We start from the raw sequence: 24088 nt of genomic DNA, 5'->3' as shown, positions 1-24088 counted from the left end.
GTATATTAAAGTTAAACTTTTATTAAAATCATAATGAGATATCACCATATATGCAGCAGAATGGCTAAAATCAAGAGGAACAACAACACCAAATGTTCACAAACACGTGGAGCAACCAGAACCCTCACACACTGTTGGTAGAGTGTGAAATGTGAGAATCGCTCCGGAAAAAATATCCGCCAGTTTCTTATAAAATTAAGTCTACGCATACTCTGTAAGCTAGTCATTCCATTTCTAGGTATTTATCCAGGAGAAATGAAAACATATGTCCACAACACGACTTGAACAAGAATATTCATTGCAACTTTTTTTTATGTACTGACAACTGGAAACAGCCCCACCCCAAAACTGGAAGACTGGAAGAACACAGAAGGGAATATTCATGCAATGGAATTCTATCCAACAATAAGAAGGAACAAACTACTGAAACAGACAACAAAAGAATCTCAAAAACATTATGCTGGATGAAAGAGACTTTACACAAAGGAAGCAAAGTGCATGAGTCTATTTCTATGAAGTGCTAAAACAGGTAAACCTAATCTATGGGAGGAAATAGAGCACTAGCTGCTGCTGAGGGAATAGAGGTAGGTATTGACTGAGCAGGGAACTTTCTAGGTGATGCCAATGTTTTATATCTTGATAGGGGTTTGGGTTACCCAGATGTATGCATTTGTCAACTCACAAACATACACTAATGATACGTGCGTTTCATTGTATGCAAGTTTTATGTTAAGAGGAAAAAAAATGCTTTATGCCCCCAAGAGAGAAGCAACTATACATAAAGCAAATATTAAAAAAGAAAAATAAAATAAAAACTAAACAAATATTGAAGTCTAGTTACTGATATACATAACGAAGTAATTAGGGGTTAGGGTACAGACATCTGCAATTTACTTTGAAATGTGTCAAAAGTGAGACGAATATATGGATAGATATATGATAAAGCAAGTAGCATAATATGTTAATAGAACCTAGGTACGGATTTACAGGTTTCAATGTAAAAACCTTTCTACTTTCATGTAGGCTTTTAATTTTTCATTAAAAATGTTGCGAAGGTACTTTTATTTTAGAAGACATAGATTCAAGGGGCACCTGGGTGGCTTAGTCAGTTAAGCGTCTGACTTCGGCTGAGGTCATGATCTCACAGTCTGTGAGTTCAAGCCCCATGTGGGGCTCTGTGCTGACAGCTCAGAGCCTGGAGCCTGCTTCGGATTCTGTGTTTCCTTTTCTCTCTGCCCCTCCCCCACTCACTCTCTGTCTCTCCCTGTCTCTCAAAAAATGAATAAACGTTAAAAAAAAATTAAAACACGACATGGATTCAAGTCAAAGGATGGAAGCTTAATCTCGCAACTGCCACAGCCGGTTTCTCTGGGTGGGTCAGAGGCCAGCTGGAAAGTGAAAACCCTGATGAAAGTATCAGGGGTGGGGGAATGTAGGGTGCATGATGGGAAGAGCAGGGGTGCAGAATGTACCAGGACAAGGCTTCCCTTTCTTGCTCAATCTGGTACTCGGCAGACCAAATGAAATCCAACAGCTGAATATTCCATAGACTGAGCACTTCCCCATTAGCTTTGAAACTTAGACCTAGCAGACAGTCTGTGGGCAACTCAAACAAATAAATTAGCTAGCAGGTCTTTGCAGGGGTGAGCAGTAAGTGGTCTACATGTGCAGAGCAGAGTGGAGCGGGGGGGGAGGGTCTTCTTCCTCCTTCCTGTGGCACAGACAGGCAAAGCTGCTGTGAAAATAAACAAATGGATCTGTGGGGTTGAGGGGCTGTTTGGCTATGCTTGGGCTAAGCCCCCTGCCCTCTGATCCCACAATGTTTGTGGAGCCTATATTACTGTCTAGCAACAGGGTCTATTTTTCTATCCCATGGCACTGGTGGATGCAGCTGTCTGTGGCTGATTTATAGGAGGAAGTCACCAGTAGGAGCCCCAGGAGGCTCTCACAGCCCCCATCTTCATTTTCACTTCCCAGTTCACAAGCAGCCATGGGAACTCAGGGGTGGGGTACTCAGTGAACTGAGGGGTGTTGGGGGCTTTATCCTTCAGGGAGGCACCCCTCACTCCCAAAGAAGCCCCAGAAGGCTGTCAGACTAGTCATTTTCTCTGCAACTGATTGGATTTAGATACTGTTTGCCATGCACATTTTTCATTGTTCTTCGTCTCTAGCCCTAGAGATGCTATTTCCCCCTTCAGGGGAGGGTTTAGAGGTGGGGCTTGGGATAAAAATGGACATCTTTTTTCTTCAGTTTATTAAAGTAACACTCCTGTACATTTGTGTACCTTAATGGAAGCAGCCCTGCCTTTCAAATACGTACGTAAGTATACAAAGAATCCAGAGTCTTTCCAAGAGGGGCAACCACAGAGAAAACACTTTCCATCCATTATTCTGTGCAATGCTTGCCATAGCCTATAGAATGGGTAGTATCATCTCCAGTTTACTGCTGGGGAAACTAATGCCCAGACAGGTTGAGTGATCTTCATGAGATGCACAGTTAGAAAGCTTTAGAGCTTTCTGTCTGACTCCAAGTCCCACAGTGTGAAAAGCCATTACCCACCATTCAGACTGGGAGACACTTTCACCCATATTGTTTATTTTATATCCATGGTAGAAGCCAATCAAGTAAATCCTCATTATCATAAACTCCCTGAGATTTCTCTCTCAGGCTGAACTTCAAGAGCCAGTAACCCTAACAGCAATGATGTGGCAGGCTTTATATGCGATGTGGCCCAGTCAGCTGAGCCTCTGACCTTTGATATCAGCTCAGGTTGTGATCTCGTGGTTGTGAGATCAAGCCCCACACTGGGCTCTGTGCTGACAGCACAGAGCTTGCTTGGGATTCTTTCTCTCCCTCTCTCTCTGTCCCTTCCCTGCTTGTGCCCTCTCTCTCTCTCTTTCTCAAAATAAATAAATAAATTTTAAGAAAATAAATATAATGGGGTACCTAGGTGGCTCAGTCATTTAAGCATCCAACTTTGGCTCAGATCATGATCTCATGGCTGATGAGTTCAAGCCCTGCATCAGGTTCTGTGCTGACAGCTCAGAGCCTGGAACCTGCTTCAGATTCTGTGTCTCCTTCTCTCTCTTCCCCTTCCCCACTCACTCACTCTCTCAAAAATAAATAAACATTTAAAAAATAATAATAAAACTAAAAATACTGATTACACTCAAAGCCATCACTAGATATGAATCTGGCCTAAACCGTTAGTTGCAGTTCATGCCCCAATTTTGCACCCCAAACCCCATCAAAACCCCTGAATCATTAGCACCCTACCAAACCCCAGGAAAAATCCAAGGCTAGCCCTAAGTCGTGACCCTTGAGAAGCTAAGTAGCTCTCCAGAGCTTCCTTGAACACCAAATAAGGAGATTATACATGTTTTAATCTTTAATCTTTGTATATCTAATTTATAACTTAATATTAATAACATAGTAATTTTAGTTATAGTAATAACTTTAAGTAATTTATAACTGAAATAATTTAATATATTATTTAATTCTTATCACCACCCTACAAGGCAGATAGATACCATGATCGTTTTACAGATAAAGTAATTGAGGCCCAGAGAAGTGAAGAAATGTCCAGCAGCCAGGGGTGCCAAGATTCACATCCAGGTCTGTCTCTCTCCTAAAGGAATCTAATAACCATGGTGTAGCAATTCCATTCTCAGACCTGTCATTGCCATGCTATACTTCTTCCTACAGGCTGCCCTTCCCCCTCTGCTGTATATGAGTATCCACTGGAGAATGTGGGAGGAGCTAAAAGTGGAGGCAGGTGATAAGCATGTCTCAGCAATAGACTGGAACCTGGAGGTAACTGCTGGGCTCGAGGGGATGGAGAGGAGGAGTCTGTGAGTGAGCACAGATTTCCAGTTTGATGGCCTCCCATAGGGTATCCCATCTCTTCACAAACACTGTAAAGCAGTAAATCCCTAACCACAAGAACACTCAGATAGCCTGTGGTCTTCTTCAGCTGGCCCACCGATGAATTTCCTTGGGTCTTTTAACTGAATTAAACTTCAACAATTAAAAATGAGATTTCACATTAAAAGCCCAATTTCTAGCTTCTCTCAAGAAATCAGAAGATTCAGCAAGACAAGGCTCATGTTCCCAAATGGCCAGGTCCAGCTGAACCGACAGTAATGGCTGCGTGCCAGGATCTACATTCTCCAGTTTGCCCAGCATCACCACCATGTGCTAGTCTTTCCCCAGGGTCACCACCATGTCCCAGTCTTTCCCAGGCATTCAGACATTTACTTGGCTCCAGGAGCTTTTGAGTTGGCAACCTCTACATACGTACCAAGAAGCAAATATTCATTCAACAAGCATCTTAGGCCCTTGACTGGCAAGGCATAAGCTGCTACCAGGGATACGAGAAATATGATATGGCTCCTGCTTCCCAGACAGTATGGTCTAGTGGGAGATGTGAGTGAACATGCCCCCTAGAACATGAGCTCCCCAGGACAGGAACTATATCTATTCTGCTCACAGTTGTCTCTAGCACCTGGAAAGTACCAAGCACACAGATGCCCATTACTTATTGTTGAATGGAAGGAAGGATAGAACAAAGGAAAGAGAGAGTGAGAAGAGGGAGGGAGAGAAGCAGGCAGGCTGCTTCAGTCCCTTCTAGAACATTAATCAAGAGATGACAGGGAGTTTGGCATGCAGGGCAGCCAGTGATTAAAGCCACAGAGAAGTGATACTAAGTGCTCTAGGAATACAGAGGAAGAATTTTTCTATGTGGCACGACCAAGGGAGGCTTTTCAGAAGAAAAGAGGCTTACTGGATGTTTAAAAACACTCCTGATATTTAAATATTTGCCCTCTCTTTAGTAACCTGGATTGACTTGTTGAGATTGCTTCATCTCAAAAGAGAAGGTCCAGGTCTAAAGCCCACAGACTGCTCAAATATGCTCCCTCCATCAGAACAGACTCTAGCCAGGAGGAGCATTGGATGGGACCCCAGGCTGCTGTTCCCATGAGTCACAGGGGCAGCCAGACCACAAGCTACTACAATGGTAGTCTGTGCAAAGAAACCTATCTGGTCCCAAGGCTCAGGAGGTGGGAGTGGGAGCAGCCTTTATTTCAAAGTGGACCGTGCAGAAGCTCCCAGTTTGGTACAGTGAAGTGCACTGACCTCAGATTTCTGATTGTTCTGTGGACAATTCTCTTGTTTCACCCTGAGCCATTCAGTGAAGCACAGGGGCATCTAGCCACCTCTGCCTCTCGCCTGGTCTTCTAGAGCTTCTGTCACACAGGGCCTCACTCTCTCTACCCAAGGTAGGAGAATATGCGTCTGTTCAATATCTGAGGTCTTGATTCAAGTCCAACAACACACTGGGCTTTCCTGAGGACTCCTGGTAAGAAGACACTACTTATCTCCATTAACCTCTGACCCAGCTAAGATGAAACAGCTTCCATCTGCAGGCCTGAGTGCCCCTGTCCCTGAACTGAAGCTAAATAAAGTATGAGGGAGGGGGCAGGAACCTGGAGTGGCCCCAGACTCGCTGCCTTCATCCCCAGGGAACGGCTGCCCCCTCCCTCTCGGGTATATACAGCCCAGAGCCTGTTAATAGATGATGCCTTGGGAATCCCTCCAGGTGGCCTCGGGGTTAAGAACTACATCTGGAGGAAGTAGTGCCTCCTAGGAAGATGGAAGGGCCATAAACCCTCAAAGACAGTCCATTTGATTTATGTAATAATCATGGGAATGTTCATCTCCAACGGCAAAGCCATTCATCCAAAACTCCAGCCTCCTCTGTCTCCACACCTGACTTTCATTGGCTGTTCCCATGAGCTGTGAGCCAGGCTTTTTACATGCAGCATCCCATTTAATTCCCTTCACAAGCCAGAGAGCCATATATTCTCAGGATGCTCTGTTTACAGATGAGGAAACAGAAGCTCAGAGAGATCAAGTGACTTGCTCGAAATCACAACTACTGGTTGCTGAGTTGTTCACAAGAGTGAGTGGCCCAGCTTAGAGCATACCATGTCTGCCTGACTCCAAAGTCTATGCTTTTCACCCCTGTTCCACACTTCCCCAGCAATCACACCGGGAAGTGCCTATTTGGTTAAAAAGAAAAAAGTCCAGTTCATCCAGAGGCTACGATGATCCTGCTCTTCAGTTCTTTTATTGAAATCTTAATTTACAGGACAGCAGAATAGGAAATGTATTATCTGCCCTCTGAGAACTGTACTTCACTCCAGTTAATACTAGACGCCTGCTCGGAGGCATCACAATCCCAGACTTCAAGCTATACTACAAAGCTGTAATCATCAAGACAGTATGGTACTGGCACAAGAACAGACACTCAGATCACTGGAATAGAATAGAGGACCCAGAAATGGACCCACAAACGTATGGCCAACTAATCTTTGACAAAGCAAGAAAGAATATCCAATGGAATAAAGACAGTCTCTTTAGCAAGTGGTGCTGGGAAAACTGGATAGCAACATGCAGAAAAATGAACCTGGACCACTTTCTTACACCATCCACAAAAATAAACTCAAAATGGATGAAAGACCTCAATGTAAGACAGGAAGCCATCAAAATCCTCAAGGAGAAAGCAGGCAAAACCCTCTTTGATCTTGATCGCAGCAACTTCTTACTCAACACATCTCCGGAAGCAAGGGAAACAAAAGCGAAAATGAACTACTGGGACCTCAACAAAATAAAAAGCTTCTGCACAATGAAGGAAACAATCAGCAAAACTAAAAGGCAACCAACAGAATGGGAGAAGATATTTGCACATGACATATCAGATAAAGGGCTAGTATCCAAAATCTACAAAGAACTTATCAAACTCAACACCCAAAAAACAAATAATCCAGTGAAGAAATGGGAAAAAGACATGATTAGACACTTCTCCAAAGAACACATCCAGATGGCCAACCGACACATGAAAAAATGCTCCACATCACTCATCATCAGGGAAATACAAATCAAGACCACAATGAGATACCACCTCACACCTGTCAGAATGGCTAACATTAACAACTGAGGCAACAACAGATGTTGGCGAGGATGCGGAGAAAGAGGATCTCTTTTGCATTGTAGGTGGGGATGCAAGCTGGTGCAGCCACTCTGGAAAACAATATGGAGTTTCCTCAAAAAACTAAAAATAGAACTACCCTACGACCCAGCAATTGCACTAGTAGTAAAATGGCATTTATCCAAGGGATACAGGTGTGCTGTTTTGAAGGGACGCATGCACCCCCATGTTTATAGCAGCACTATCAACAGTAGCCAAAGTATGGAAAGAGCCCAAATGTCCATCGATGGATGAGTGGATAAAGAAGATGTGGTATATATGTATACAATGGAGTACTACTCGGCAATCAAAAAGAATGAAATCTTGCCATTTACAACTATGTGGATAGAACTGGAGGGTATTATGCTAAGTGAAATTAGTCAGAGAAAGACAAAAATTATATGACTTCACTCCTATGAGGACTTTAAGAGCTCTTTGAAGACAATAAGCAGTGATAATCAGAATGAATTAAAATTAATTTAAATAAAGAGAAATCAAAAGTATTTTTTTTAATGGTCTGCTGCTTGGTGGAGTTGACCAATCAATGGACTCAAAATGAAAGCAAGGCCACAAATCTGAGACCATAAAAGAAGTCTTTTTAAAAGGATAATTTAGGTAAATTTGGATGGGTCCATAAAGAGCCCCTTGGGGGTAAACTATGTCTTATTTGTTTTTATATTCCTAATGCCCAAGACGTAACATGTGCTGAGTGAAGAAGCATATGAATGAATGATTTGCAGGCTTTTCCAAGCAGAGGCATTTCCTGGGCTATGCCACGAGCATGCTATGCCAACTGCATAGCATATAAGCAAACTTAAATGAATTCATCACGGGGAAAAAATAACCTCTGAGGACTTTCTTCATACTGCCTAGGTACATGGAGGTGTGTTCTCTCATTTAATACAATAAGACTATGAAAGCTCTATTGTGCACCTTGAACAATGAGCAAACTAAGGTTTATAGAGTTTAAGTGACTTACCAAAAAGCCCAGAGCAAGAAAGCAGTGAAGCCCCAATCCAGACTCGGGTGAAGGCTCTTGAGTGCACTCCCTCTCCCTCACCACACTTTCAAGGAGTTCGTGTTTCTCTGCTGAGGAGGACGCTGCAGTGGACCTCCAATTCTGCGAAGAAAGGCAAATGGCAAATCACTTTGCAAAGAAGAGAACTATAACCACTTAAAATGGAAGTGAGGCCACATTGTGACTAAACTGGAAGTTCTTAATCTTTTTATTTTGAACATCACTAGCCAGAGGAGAGAGGGCTGGGCACATCCCTGTCGTGCAGTCTGCCCTGTTAGTGCACGATTGGTGGAAAAGCAGACACTAAGAGCCCAGCAGTTAACCTCCTTACTCTCAGATTCTTGCTCTAAAACCAGCAAATAAAGCCCCTCGCTAGCACCTCCACCAGAGACTTTAGAGAAGAAATAAATGAACAAATAGATTCAAAGGGGGCATTATTGCTGTTTGTAACCAATTATAGGTTTGTTTTATCTTTCAGGAGATGAGGAGTATTAGGAGGATACAGATGGGGAAGAAAGTTGAAAGGACATTGTTTTTAAAAATGTGTGTAATTTTCTTTAAATTTAAATTTAAACTCCTTTAAACTCCTTCTTCTAGCTAACCCCAATTGGCTGTACAACCAGGCAAGTTTGAACTGTTAGTCCTATACACGAATTAACAAAAATATTTTATTGTGTGTACCTTATTGCCCGATGCCCATTTTGCTGCCTGCACAATTTCTTTGCAAAAATTTCCAAGGTCCGATGCAACTGGTTTAATTTGGCCTGTAATTGAGCTTTGCTGACAGCTAAACTCTTTTTGAAGTAGGGTGGATAAAGAGGGAACCAGGGAAGCAGAGTTCCCTAAAAATCTTTCCATGTGCACACATTTTTTTCCAGCCTGGTGTGCTCTCTGAACCATTTCCTGCATTTAGCAGGTGGAGCAAGGGCTCATGTGAAGAAGGAAGCACACACATCATGACTCCTCACTGAGAGTCAGCTCTTTTACCCTCTGTTCCTGCTTCCCCCGTTGTGAACATATTTGCTGGATCAAAAATTGAGACACATGATCTGGCCAGGAAAAATGAAATTAAGAAAATTAAGAATGCTCCAGAAATTCTAGGACATATGTTCTCCAGAGCTGTAGCAACCTGGCACTATGTACACAGTAGGTGCCTAATAAATGCCTGCATTGAAAATCACAGCAGCATTCCAAACGGCACTTTGAATTTTCTTCAAAAATCTTATCTGCAGCTAAAATTTTTTCTAAACCCTAAATTCCTTCAGAACCCAGGAGTATGCTGATTTGCTATAGGCCTCTGCTGGGTCCATCCAACTTAAGTACCACTGTTTTCATTTTGAGATTTAAACTAAATCTAAAACTGAAACCTGGGGTAACCGGGTGCCTCAGTCCATTAAGCATCTGACTCTTGATTTCAGCTCAGGTCATGATCTCAGGGTCTTGATTGAGATGGAGCTCTGTGCTGGGCATGGAGCCTGCCTGAGATTTCATTCTCTGTGTGTGTGTGTGTGTGTGTCTGTGTGTGTCTGTGTCTCAAAAAAAAAAAAAAAAAAAAAAAAAAAAAAAACCCAAAACGAAACAAAATAAAACCTGAGGGCTCTCACTTAAATCCTGGGAACTTTAAACTATGGCTAAAGATGTACTATATTCTTTTCCACTTGAAAAATAAATAACTGGTTTGATAAGTAAAGTGCTACTCCAAACATACAACAGTAAAATGCCCCCAATGAAGTATTAACTGTTGGTGTGTTTAGATAAGAAATACATCGAGTCAAAATCAAGCTGCAATTACAGGACTTCAAAGCAAATAATTTGGCTCGGCAATGTTCGCTCTAATCTCACATCAAAAGCAGCTGTATCATACTCAGCTTATGAAAAGAAAACAATTCTTTTGAACCAATGTGAAGCATGGGAAAACAAGGATAATATTTCCTGAAAACTTCAGGGAAATAGAGTCACACGTGGAACACACAGAGAATTTCAGAAGTTTCTATAAATATAAGATGCCTAGAAACACTACATTTCATGAAACAAGAACAAGCATAAAAACCCCAAAGGGAACATCCAATTTTCATTTTTAAGACTTCTAGAAGAGCATTCATATGAAAGAAATCACCATAGCTAAGATCCATCCTGGACACCTGGGGATAGAGAGAGGAGACACAGAGGTGAGAAGGGTGACATCCTAAAATTCATCCAACGAATCCCATTCTCTGGACTACAAAGTGGACCAGTACTTCTCACGCTTTAATGGGAAGGAAACCTGTTAAATGCAGAGTATGGTTCAGTAGGGCAGGGGCAGGGCCTGGGAGTCAGCATTTCTAACAAGCTTCCAGATAATGCCACTACTGCTGGTTCACGGACCACACTTTGAGCAGCAAGGATGTAAAACTTCTGACCTCTGAATCCCATACATCAATCACTCCTTGCAAAAAGCCAGCAGCCTAACTAGATAAAATGTGGCACAGTGTGTAACCCTGAGGAGGTAAGGGGTATTTTCATGTGTTAAATGACCTCCCTTAGAGCCAACACAACAATATAAAGCAAAACAAAAGCAGAATTTCAATGGCAAAGACCAGCTCATTAAAAGCATATCATTAGAGAGATTTAGATAAAAGGCAACTGAAGCCGGCTGAAGAGGGTGCTGGAGCTTTTACCTGAAGCTTTTGATTTCTCTGTAAAGTTTGGTGAAGAGTCGCAGAAGGAAGGCAGTCGAACAAGTTGGTAGCCAAAGTCATTATCCGTCCCAACTTTGACAGATTGAAAAACATCCATGTGAATTTGCACCAGAAACAGCTGACTTGGAGAAGATTTCATCATACTTAATGAAGATTTGTAAGTTCGTTATTTATATTATTAGGCTTATATTACATTGATTTGGGATATCCAAGAATCTAGTTCCAACACAAAAGGATCATAAGCTATGAAAATGTATGGGGCCTCACTAGGAAAGTCATCCACTGAAAAGAGTCTATTAATCTAAAACTGGTGACAATCACTCAACTAGATACTACTTGTTGGAGACAGACATTTATGGGAGGAGGGGGGAACCTGTTAGTACTTCATTCCTCGCTTAACACAGAAATAATAACATGGGGGAAAAAGTCATTTGAAAAGCAGATATTAGGCCTACATGAGTTCAAGGAGAAATATAATTTTTCAACCTCCAGTGCAGAGGTTATTCTTACTTTAAGAACAGTAAACAAAACAGCCACTAAAAAAATCTATATTTTGTTGCTGATGCAATAAAATAAAAAACAGCAATAAAAAAAAGCAATATTTTCTCAACAGTCCCCAGCTAAAGCCCACATTAGTCAATGCTATGAGTTGAAAAAAGAGGATGTCTTTGCCAGCGGGTGGTAATGTTCAATTTTTCAAGAGAACAACTGTATGTCAGTGAAGGAAAATGTCAGCATATAATTTTATTACAGAAGGTTCTCCCACACATTTGCCTTGGTCCTTATAACTCTAGCATCAAATTTCAGAAGGGTCATTGGTCAAAACACATCCTTCTTTGGGGGCACCTGGGTGGTTCAGTCAGTTAAGCCTCCAACTCTTGGTTTTGGCTCAGGCCATGATCTCATAGCACCTGAGGTCAAGTCCCACATCAGGCTCTGTGCTGATGGCGTGGAGCCTGCTTGGGATTCTCTATCTCCCTCTCTCTCTCTCTCTCTCTCTCTCTCTCTCTCTCTCTGCCCCTCCCCCGCTCTCTCTCTGTCTCTCTCAAAAACAAATAAATAAACATTTTTTCTTGCCTCATGAAGAACTCATTTCCAGCGAGAAGTGAGATCTGGAAAGTGAGTATGGTATAAAGAACTGGGCAGAGACTGGGAGATGCTGGAGACCCACTAGAGAGTGCCTCAGTGAGGGCAGGAGTTCTGTCTGGTTGGATCACCAAAGCGGCCACATCACCGAGAACGGTGCATGAATGTGTAAACCCAGCTTCGTAAATCTGACCACCAGGCTTTACTTCTCTCATTGGCCAAGTAGGGAGTTAGAACCCAACATGGTCCCTCTCCATTAAGATTCAGTAACGTCCTTCCACCATTAACATTCCAGGATTTTATGACTATTGCTGTGTATGGCAGAAACTTCACGGGATACATATTCCCAATGTTAGAATATCCTAAAGATTGGCTTCCTGCTGAAACAGGCAAGATAAACTGGACTAGTCTCCATTTTAACCACTCTTCAACAGACAAGAGATATTCAAGTCCATTTTTAGGCTGGACAAGAGGGAGCCTCCTGCTCTCTAGGCATTCTATGCTAACTTGTGTTTGAGCGCATGAAATGCTTGGCTGAGTCTCTGAAGAAGCCTGGACTTCGCAAAACCTTGGACATATTTTTTTCCAGGCCAATGAGGCTAGAATCCAAGGAATTTCCCAAACGGAGCTCCTCTGCTGAAGCTATACCAAGGACTATACCCCCAAATAGTCATGCAGTTGTCCATGTATACATTGCTCCTGCATCAAGTGCCAGAAAGCCTTCCCCAACCTCTCTGACTAGTCACATCTCCATATCAGGAGCGCTTATACCCCGTATCCCTCCCTTGCATGGCACTTAGCCCAAGGGAAATTGCACAGTTGTGTACTTATTTGAGTATACTAGACTCCAGCTTCAAGGGCTCATCATCCATGACTACTGTTGCTTACCATTGTCTGCCCAGCATTTAGCATTTGGCACATGTTAGACACCTAACAAACACTGAATGAGTAAGTGAATGATTTAAGTGATCTGCTTAACTAGGGGAAAAAGGGGAAGTGCCTAGAACACCTAAATATTCCTTCTAATTTTAATACCAGGAACAAAGAGCCCTGTGGGCTTTCTATAGAAAGGCAATTTCAAAATCAACCGGGCATCCTCGTGCCACCGAACTGAAATATAATCCCATGTGCTGTGGTCGGCATCCAGATACGTAGCCCACATCATGGCAGGGTAATAGTGAAAACATGTGCTTCAGATCCTTTCAGAGCTGGGTTCAAGCCTTGGCTTTTCCACATGACGGCTCTGTGACCTTGCAGAAATTGCTGAATCTCTCTAAGCCTCAGTCTTTCTTATCTATAAAATAAGACTCATTCATAGGACTGTTGGAAAGATGAAATGAGAATACACCCAAAGTGTTTAGCAAAGTGTGGGAAATATGGAGAGTGTTAGGAAAATGTTAACTCTTCCATGGGGAGCCTGGGTGGCTCAGTCGGTTAAGCGGCCGACTTCGGCTCAGGTCATGATCTCGTGGTTCGTGAGTTTGAGCCCCGTGTCGGGCTCTGTGCTGACAGCTCAGAGCCTGGAGCCTGCTTCGGATTCTGTGTCTCCCTCTCTCTGACCCTCCCCTGCTCATGCTTTGTCTCTCTCTGTCTCAAAAATAAATAAAACATTAAATCAAATTGGTTTTTTTAAAAAAAAAAGAAAATGTTAACTCTTCCCAAATATCATTCATCGTGTCCTGAAATCAAGCGTAGCATCCGTACAGCCAACAGAAAATACTCAAAAATAATGATTCTCAAACATTTTCAATCCTATGACCATTTTCTATCATACCTGGATCTTGCTGTTTTGGTTTGATAATCCTGCAATTCAGTGAGGAACATCTTGGATGAGATCTCATAAATAAATCATTGGCTTATCCCAGAAAGAGAAACTGAGAAATTGTTAAGAGGCGGCATAAGACCCTAGCCAGGGGCCACATAAACATCCCCGTGCTTAAACACCAGGCTGGAAGAACAGAGTGCGATGTTGTGATTGGAAGGTCAGGAGGGCACTTACTTTACTTTGACTTTCTCAGCAGCCCCCGGGGCCCCCACAAATACTGCCCTCTTGATAACAAACTTCCCAACATTCATTTGCCCCCTGTCCTGGGACAATGTGACAGTTCAAACCAGATCCAGTCTCTATCAACTACAACAGAGCATTTGAGGATGGCAAGATTAGTAAACTTCAAAAGGTTAGAAGGACTTGATAAGCCAAGGGCAGGGGTGGGGATATTTATTTAAAAGCTTACAGTGCCTGAAATATTCCATTTGAGGCCCCTCATCACCCCCTACCACCCCCACCTTCTTTCCCCTTGACCTTTCTGCGACCCTCTCTCAGCTCTGGAGGCTTCTTGCCTTGGGTCAGCTGCATTTCCAGACATAATGCCTTTTTTTTTTTTTTTTTTTTTTTTTTTTTTTTTTTTTTTGCCTAGTTAAGGTTCCAGAGACATCCCTCTCCTCAGGGTCCCTTGAGGGTTTAAAAAAGGAGATCAACATTTACATTGGTAAAATACACTCAGCTGTGGGGAGGGTTTAATCTTTTTTACAACCTTCCCCTGCAGCTGTGCTGTCCGCTTACCCCCCACTGGCCCTCTGCCTTCCTGGAAATAGCTCTCCCCACACAGCACTGATCCCAGCCTCACTAAATATAGTTAAACCGAGATCTCTCAGAAGTCTCCTAACCAGATGGGATAACTTCAGTGGGGTCAATGCATCCAGGAAAAGAGCACAAGGACGGACAGAAGGGGACCTCCTCGTGAAAATAAAGCCCTACTAAATGATCCTGTTTGCTCAGGGAGGGGCATACAGAGAGAAGCACCAGGGTTAGGGAGAGGTGGAAGATTCTTTGGTGGGAGCCATCAGGAGGGGAAATAGTCTTCCTGACATTCCTCCCTGAAGCAACCAAACTAAATTCCTACAGCCTTTCCCTCCCTCTTTTGTATTAATTTTTTCAAAAATATGTAGGAAATAGAGAATGAATCAGCCCAAAAAGTTCCTGGGCAACAATTCAGATCCAACTGGGCCTCTTTCACAAGTCGAAAGAAGAAAACAAGAACAAAGGAGAGAAATGGTTTGTTTAAGGGGAAAAAAAAAAATGTTCCTTAAAAATACAACCTTAAAGTCACTCAGAGGTCTACTTTAAGTATGCTTTAGGAAATAAGGAAACCTGGCATCACAAAAATAATTTTTTTTCCCCACCAAGCTTAGAGGTGGCCCTTACCACATCCAGAATAGAATTCCACATTATCACCATTCAAAACCCTACATGCTCACCTTTGGATTCTGGGTCATGACCTGAATTTTCCTGTTACAATGGCAAGCTGTGGTTTACCATTCAACTTTTAAGGAGTCACAGAATGAAATAACGATTTAGAAAAGATTAAAGTACAGCATGAAGACAGCGAGCTAGGTGAGCAACACAAAGATGGACAAAAAAGTAGCGGCATATTCACACAATGTAAATTACAGCAGTTAAAATATTATGGACTACATGTTTCAACATGGATAAATCCCCAGAACAGAATGTTGAACAAAATAAGCAAAGTATGGGAATGATACAGTCTGATGCTATTTATGTCAAGTTTAAAAACATGCAAAATTTGACTGTACACTATTTACAGATAAGTACATATATTTATAGATACATATGTAAAGTATAAAATGTGTGGAAACAAATGATGAATGCCAAAGGCGGAGTAGTGTTTTCCTCTGGGGAAGAGGGAGGGGGAGGGAATCCGCAGGGCACTTCACTGTACCTGTTTCATTTCTCTTAAAGGTGATGTGAAACAGATATGGCAAAAAAAATAAAGAATAAAAAAAAATAACAAGGATTTGAGGAGCTTCGGTGAGTAAGTGTTCGTTAGTGTGTGTTTAGTGTTTTACTGCATGCTTGAGACATTTCGTCATAAATATGTTAAGAATCTCAGGCAAGAGTCTTCATATGAAAGTCAGTGCACAACTTCAGACACCCACTGAGTTCAATTATAGGACTTCCTGTACTTCCCCAAATATCTTCAAGGACCTCAGATAGGGCCTCTGTGGTGGGAGGGCTGCAACCTTCATCCTAGCACAACCCTAACCAGCCTTGGGTGCGGGATGCCTTTTTAAGGCACTTGTGAAATCATTTCATCTGAAGGAGTCACGAAAAAGCAAGCATTAGGTATCTAAAAGCTTCCGTTAGGAATTCTTAGGAGGAAATGGAATTTAACAAGCCTCCTTCAGACTAAAACATGGATACTTGCAAACCTGGTCTTTTGTCAATTCCACTACTGGGAGAGGCTGGCTCTCTCCCCAACTTGGATGCCTAGTGAGTGACATAATCTTGGGTAAAACCATTCACATCCCTGGGCCTCAGCTACTTCATCTGGGCCTAGAAGACCTTTCATGTCTAAGTTTGAGAATCTATGGTTCAAACTGGAGAATTAAGAAAATAAGGCAGATGTGGGCAGGTAACAAACGCTACCTCCCAACTACAATTTATTCTAAGGGTGCTGGCATCTCTTCATACGTGGCCCTAACCCCCAAACACACACCTATCTCCCCCACAAGGCTTCCATAGCTCAATCGTCACCGACGGACACTCCTTCAGATTAAATGCCGCGTTAAAATGCAAACGATACCTGGGACCACAATCACACCTTAGCCTCAGCAACATGGATTATCTCTTCATTCACACACAACCACTTTTAACATAGGTGAGAAAACTTCAGTGATTTGCCCAAGAAAAAACGGTTCTTGAGGGGGAAACCCAGGTTTCAAGGCCAAATCGTCAAGATTTCAAGCTTAGGTCCTTTTCAGGACAAAGCACTTGCCTCAGATTAGCATTAAGAGGTGACAGAATCCCAGAAGAAAGCAAGAGTTAGGGGGCAGGGAAGGATGGACAAGGAGATGCGAAGATGCATCTGTAGGAGAGTGAAAGGCACTGAAAATCCCTTTGTCCCCCTTTGTCATTTTGTGTAAGGCCAGTTCCCTTCACAACCTTAGGGGTTTCAACATGGCACAAATCATCATGGGTCTGGAAACAAGCTACTGAGGTGTGCAAGACTGTTATTTCTATTCCGAGTCTTCTGACTACAGGCAAGCAACTGTGCAACCCAGGAGAGAGGATTTGTGTCAATCACTATGTGCAGCCCTTGGCATTGTAAGTGATCAGTGAACGATAGCAATGATTAAAGTGTGGATGACAACGATGGTGAGGACCAAATCAAGAAATGACCCAAGGTCACTCCAAAACATTGTATAGAAAATGCTACCCAACTTCATCAATAAAAAAAAAAAAAGAAGAAGAAGAAGAAAAGAAAATGTCATGCAATCTGACAGGTGCACCACAGGCCTTTCATTATTCATGATATTTTCAACAGTTAAAACTGTTTTAACACGATTCAGTCTCTTTCCCTGTCCAAAGTGCTAGGTTCAAACAGGTTTGTTTGGCAAACATAATCCTCCCTGTCTCTTTTCTAAAGGATTTTTAATCCCTAAGAGAAACAACAGCAAATAAGCAGAGGGGCCTTCTCCAAGTTTCATCCCATTGGTCAATCAACCTTATTTGTAAGAAGAAAATAAAAGAAAGGGATAGACTAACAGGTACTTCCACATATTAAGCAAATTAAATGGACACTTTAAATAGGAAAATAAAGTGTTTGTATTCCTTTCATTAGGGAAACTCACAATATTATATTGCGAATGCCTATTATAAAGCAAAGATTTTCTTTCACTTCCCTGGGATGTCCCTTATAATAGGAGTTGTACGTTAGGTTCCTTACAAAATCTCACAATACTAAGGTGTTTTTCTCATTTATTTTATTTTGAATTTCAAAGTGCTTTGAGAGTAAGGCACAAAAGCCCTAAAACAACCCCAATCCATGATTGTTTGGGGGTACTTACAGATGTCAGTGTGGAATTGGTTAAAAAAAGGAAACAAAAGAAATGTAACCCAAATTTAGTCATTTGTTCTCCTAGGTAAAGACTTACATTTGCAACTACTGAATGTAGTTAACAATAAGCCAACAAGCCTTTAAAAGTAACTTTTAAAAGTAGGACCTTAGGTGGTTACATTTTAGAGATCACAAGTACTTACCTACATGACCATAAAAATTCAACTACCTGATGTTAGCCAAATAAATACTTGTTGCTTGGCACAGTGGTTCTTATGACCACATTAAACAGGTACTCAAAAGTTCTATTTTTCAAATAACTTAGAAGAATTATGAGCTCTGGAAAGCTGTATTAGGTCACCAAAGCAGAAATCACTCACACACACACACACACACACACAAATACATGTAAAGAGAAAATAAATAAAATTATTTTTGGAAACTGGGAATGGAAAAAGTAATATTTCTGTTTTATTATTTTAGACATATCATCTTAAATATAGATGAGTACTGGTATTAAGTAAATATCAGTTAATATTTAACTAGCTCAACTAACATTCGTGAAAGTATATAAGGAATTTTCAAACTGACCAGATCCCTTTTTTTGGCTCTTAATTGTCTTTTATTCCTATATTCAGGTATATATAGTATGTAGTAGTTAAGCAAATGGGACTGCACTTAAAAAAACAAACACAAATAAATCATTCATAGCCTTTGGTGGGGAAGAAAAAGAAGACAGAAGCCACTTGCTGGAGCACCCGTGTGAGACGAGCACAGCATCGGAGACCTCAAGCCTTCCTGATTCCAGCATCTCCCCACAGGACTCTCCTTTGAAACATACTATACAATGAGATTTTCTTCCACCAATCTTAAAGGTGGCTGGCTCTGAATTAAACCACCCTTCTCCCGTATCAGGCTAGCAGTAGCCTGTAGAGAACAATGAGGCCTGTAGAGAACATTTTGTTGTGTTGTGTTTTATTTCTAACATCCCTAAAAGTCTGAAGAGGGGCACCCAATAACCATGATAAACTGGAGAAGCCAGAATGAATTAAAAATAGCTTATGAAGATTCTGACTCTATGTCATAAAACTCGACTCTATACCGAATCATAGAACTGGAGCAAGAAGAAATCCTAGAGATTTTCCAGGAAACACTTCTGATTCAAGGTAGAAAAAAAAAAAAAATCCCTTCACACATTTTTCTTGTGTTCGAAATAAGGTATTTCCTTTAGGTCCTGAGGAAAGCTTACCAGACATTTTTCCCCAGGCTAAGTAGAACCAAAGCCCCTCTTTCTACTGAGATTAAAATAAAATTAAGTTTAAAGCTCTTAATACTTGCCAATCTTTTTGAGTGAACTGTTAGCTTTGATTTACAGGAAAGGTAGACACATTTTCACACTTCATTGGCATCACTACATCTACAAGACACCTGCAGCTCCTCCCTGACTTCATGTCATATGGTCACCATTTGAGGTCACCCCAACTGAAAATTCAATTCATACTAAATCATCTAGGAGACTAGAGCTACGGGCCTGAGAGCTTCACATGAAAGAATCCTTACAATAAAGTGGGTAGTGTGTTATCCTCAAACTTTTAGTTCTGTTATTGTTTTTAAAGCCAAAAATATATTTATAGATACAAATAGAATTCTACATGAGATTCTAAAACTTAAAGCATTTCCAATTTTGCTATTTTAAGTCAATAGTGTGTGTGTGTGTGTGTGTGTGTGTGTGTGTGTGTGATAGTTGCAGCTGTAGATTTTCCATGTGATCAGAACTTTTCCAGTCCAACTTTCAACCAATAACAGGGTAGAAGAAAGTGAAATCAGGCTGATGAACCACTAATTCAAAATTCTTGAAGATAGTAAAGGCAAGGACACAAAAGATGAATGTTCCAATACATGGCCCACATCCCATCCCTTTGGGTGATATTCAAACTTGGGTAAATATTGTAGATAAAACTCTAACTTTAGGCACTTTGGGCAACATTCAGAGAAACAGAGTCATGAATGAACCTGAAAGTACTGATTTTTAATGAAACAGAAGCTGGTTAAGATGAGATGCAATAAAGGTGAGGAACACAATATACTGAGACTTCTCAAAGAGTATAAGAGTACGAAAGGCGAGTCAAAAGGGGTGCCTAGAAAAGGACAGGTTGAGGAAAGAAGTATGGGGAAGATTACTCTAATCAGTGAAAAAGAGACTGAAATTTGAAGCATAGTGTACCTAAGGAATGATTCCAAATGGTTTGGAATCTAAGATCCCAGGAATTAAGTACTTAATGTACCCATGGAAATCAGTTTTCACTTGAACTCACGAGTTGTTTCTGAAATGTATCCAAGAAATGTATTTTCCTTCAGGATGAGGGAATCCATACCCGTAAATGAAGGGGGAGGGGGAAAACTGTGTTATGCTAGGTCACAAAGCTCTACCATGAGCCGTCTTCATGTGTCTTTGTGGGTCTTTGGCTCTTACCTTGGGAATCCTCACACTATGGAAAAGTGGAATTTTCTTTTTTTTAATTATTTTTTTCAACGTTTATTTATTTTTGGGACAGAGAGAGACAGAGCATGAACGGGGGAGGGGCAGAGAGAGAGGGAGACACAGAATCGGAAACAGGCTCCAGGCTCTGAGCCATCAGCCCAGAGCCCGACGCGGGGCTCGAACTCACGGACCGCGAGATCGTGACCTGGCTGAAGTCGGACGTTTAACCGACTGCGCCACCCAGGTGCCCCGGAAAAGTGGAATTTTCAATGTAAACATCTGGTGGGTGAATGATATGTGGATGTGGCACCAGTTTTGTTCTTATTCATTGGGAAAAGGAAGAACAAAGAACAGAAAATTGACCAATGGGATTCTGATTTAGGCTTTAAGAAAAGTGTGATCCAAAATCTACTGTGGCAAGGGCATTCTCATCCTTCCCTTTGGGGTTGATCAAATCACAAAAGCTGCAATGTTGCCTTGATTTAGATGAAGGGAATGTATCTGCTTCTTCCACCAAGCTTTATGCACCATGAGGTCAGTTCCACCCCATCTGTGATAACTCAATACTGATTCCTACTGAGCATTAAAAAGTTTTGTTTCATTTTTTTGTTTCATGTTTTCCACTTTAGAGTCAATTTTTTTTTTATTGCTTGATAAGGGGGGAAATGGTGCCCCTAAAACCAAAAAAATATTTTAAGTCACATTTTCTTTCTTATTACTTCATGTATTACTTAATCATCATTTCTTAATATTTTACATTTTCTTCATAGTTTAACCTGTACCTCAAATCATCATCTCAGTTCACATCTTGAACAAGAAGGAAAAACTAAATACATGGGCTTGGAAGTCGGGTAAATCTCTGCTCAAATCTATATCCTGCCACTTATTAGCTATATGATCTTTTCAAGTTAATTAGCCTCTCTGAAGGTAATAGTATCTACTTTACATAGTTATCGTTAAGATTAAAATGAGGAGGAAATGCATTTAGCAGAATGCTCGGCACACAGTAAATATCCAATAAATTTGTTTAAAAACATTCTTCCTAGGGGTGCCTGGGTGGCTCAGTCAGTTAAGTGTCTGACTCTTGATTTCACCTCAGGTTTGTGAGCTCAAGCCCCACCTCAGGCTCTGCGCTCACAGCACAGAGCTTGCTTGGGATTCTCTCTCTACCCCCCCCTCTCTGCCCCTCCCCTGCTTATATTTGCCCTCTCTCAAAACAAATAAACATTAAAAAAAATTCCTCCTATCTTTTTATAGTCACCAGATTGGCAAAAAGTTAAAGGTTGTCAATACGAAGCATTAACAAGGATATGCACAACACAGACTCCCTTATTTGACTGCAGGAAATATATACCAGATTTAAGATGGTGGCCAGAAATTATTGCTCTCTCTTATATTTACCACCAAAAGATTTGGGGGGTCTATGTCCCCTCCCTTTGATTCTGGGCAGGCTCTGTGATTACTTTGACCAATGGAATGTGGCAGAAAGGATGGCACATGAGTTTCTAGGTCCAGACCTGCCACTTCGAAACTCTTAGAACTTTTGTTCTTGGGACCCTGAACTACCATATGAGAAGTCAGGCTACCCTGTGGCCACCATTCTGTGACAAGCCCAAGCTATGTGGAAAGGCCCTACAGTACGAGATGCCATGTGAAGACAGTTACCGAAGAGCACCAAGACATAGATACATGAATGAAGAAGCCATTCTAGAAGTGGATGCTCCAGCACCTCAGCTTACACCATGTGAATTAGAGACAAACTGCTCTTCCTAAATTCTTGACCTACAAAATCATGAGCAAAATAATATTGTTGTTTTAAGCCACTCAAGCTGGGGTAGTTTGTTATACAGCATTAGATAACCACGAAAGGATGAAATCAATGCAATCACTTCAGAAAACCATTTGGCATCATTTTATAAAGTTAAACATACATATACTGATGATCCAGTGATTCCACTTCTACAGAAACTCGAGCACATAAACGCCACGAAGTAGGAATAAGAATGCTGATAACAAGCATTGGAAACAGAAAAAAGACACAGGAAACAACACAAATGTCCATCAAGGGAGGAACAAATAAAGAAACATGGTATATGCACACACAAAAATGCAACAGCTATCTTTAATGAACTAGGGGAACCCGGGTGGCTCAGTCGGTTAAGCATCTGACTCTTGATTTTGGCTCAGGTCATGATCTCACAGTTTCATGAGTTCAAGGCCCTTGTTGGGCTCTGCACTGACAGCACAGAGATTGCTTAGAATTCTCCCTCTCTCTCTGACTCTCTCAAAATAAATAAATAAGCTTTAAAAAAAGAAAGAAAAAGAAGATTAATAAACACTAGCTACATATAGGTACCTGGATGGTTCTCAAATCTTAATACTGAGAAAAAAAGATAATATTGAGAGAATAAGGCATGTGATAGAAGAAAATATAGAGTATTATTTCAATTACTCAGAGATCAAGAAAAAGACTAAACATCTTATATATTTACATATACATATGATAAAAATTTTTCAAGCTAAGGAATGAATACATAAAATTCAAAACCGTAGTTAGCTCTGGGAGAAGGCATTGGATGTGCTCAGGGAGGGGCACTCACAAACTTCAAAGATATTGGTGATATACTGTTTTATAAAGTAGGTAGAGGTGAAAGGAGGGCTAATTTATTATTCTTTTTTTTTTTATTTTTTTTTTACGTTTATTTATTTTTGAGAGAGACAGAGACAGAATGTGAGTGGACTGGGGGCAGAGAGAGAGGGAGACACAGAATCCGAAGCAGGCTCCAGGCTCCGAGCTGTCAGCACAGAGCCCCATGCAGGGCTCGAACTCACAGACCATGAGATCATGACCTGAGCTGAAGTTGGATGCTCAACTGACTGAGCCACCCAGGCGCCCCTATTATTCTTTTTTTTTTTTTTTTAATTTTTAACGTTTTTTTATTTATTTTTGAGACGGAGAGAGACAGAGCATGAACGGGGGAGGGGCAGAGAGAGAGGGAGACACAGAATCGGAGGTAGGCTCCAGGCTCTGAGCCATCAGCCCAGAGCCCAACGCGGGGCTCGGACTCACAGACCGTGAGATCGTGACCTGAGCTGAAGTCGGACGCTTAACCGACTGAGCCACCCAGGCGCCCCGCCCCTATTATTCTTTAAACCAGGGGTTAACAAACTTTTTTTTGTAAAGGGCAAGACAGTAAATATTTTAGGGCCACGTATGATCTCTCTTATATTTTATTTTTTCTTTTTTGTCACGATCCTTTAAAAATGTAAAAACTTTGTCAGCTCCAGGGCCCCACAAAAAGAGGTCATAGGCAAAATTCGGTCCACAGCCTATAGTTTGCAAACCCCTGCTTTAAACTATTTGTACATGTTATATTATCTTTTGTGTGCATGACATATTTCTCTCTCACAAAAAAGGAAAAGAGTGAAACAGGAAGATGGTAGCCACAAATTTTTTTTTAATTTTTTTTTTAACTTTTATTTTTGAGAGACTGAGAGAGACAGCACAAGCAGGGGAGGGGCAGAGAAAGAGGGAGACACAGAATCCGAAGCAGGCTCCAGGCTCTGAGCTGTCAGCACAAAGCCCGGTGCCGGGCTTGAACCCACGAACCGTGAGATCATGACCTGTGCCAAAGTCAGACACAACCGACTGAGCCACCCAGGCACACCTATTATTTACTATTTACTAATATTTACTATCTACTATCTTTTTACAGAGAAAGCATACAAATTCCTTCTAACTCAGATCACAAATCCATCAATTAATCCTCCAGTCTGTTGACAACTCGTCTGTACCATTTCACCTTAAAGAAAGACACTCTACCTTTTCTGTTTGTAAAGGGGGAAAAGTCACGTAATCCTCCATTATTCTTGTCCACTGTAGACTTTAAGCAGATTCTAAATGCCAAAGTCAGAATGGTAGTAGTAGTTCTCTG

At 41.4% G+C, this 24088-nt stretch overlaps 1 long non-coding RNA gene across 1 annotated transcript in view; it reads right to left on the bottom strand.

Annotated features, from left to right (window-relative positions):
* LOC128316045 (uncharacterized) overlaps window positions 1–24088 on the bottom strand; it is a 162664-nt gene that overhangs the window by 51206 nt on the left and 87370 nt on the right. Inside the window, exon 3 of the long non-coding RNA XR_008299428.1 lies at window positions 8011–8151. This is a non-coding gene — a long non-coding RNA (uncharacterized LOC128316045). The remainder of the gene's footprint in view (window positions 1–8010; window positions 8152–24088) is intronic.

The sequence above is a fragment of the Acinonyx jubatus genome, chromosome B3 (assembly GCF_027475565.1).
Source record: "Acinonyx jubatus isolate Ajub_Pintada_27869175 chromosome B3, VMU_Ajub_asm_v1.0, whole genome shotgun sequence".
NCBI lineage: Eukaryota > Metazoa > Chordata > Mammalia > Carnivora > Felidae > Acinonyx > Acinonyx jubatus.
The sequence above is the reverse complement of the archived record's forward strand: the minus strand, read 5'-3'. Positions and strand labels throughout refer to the sequence as shown.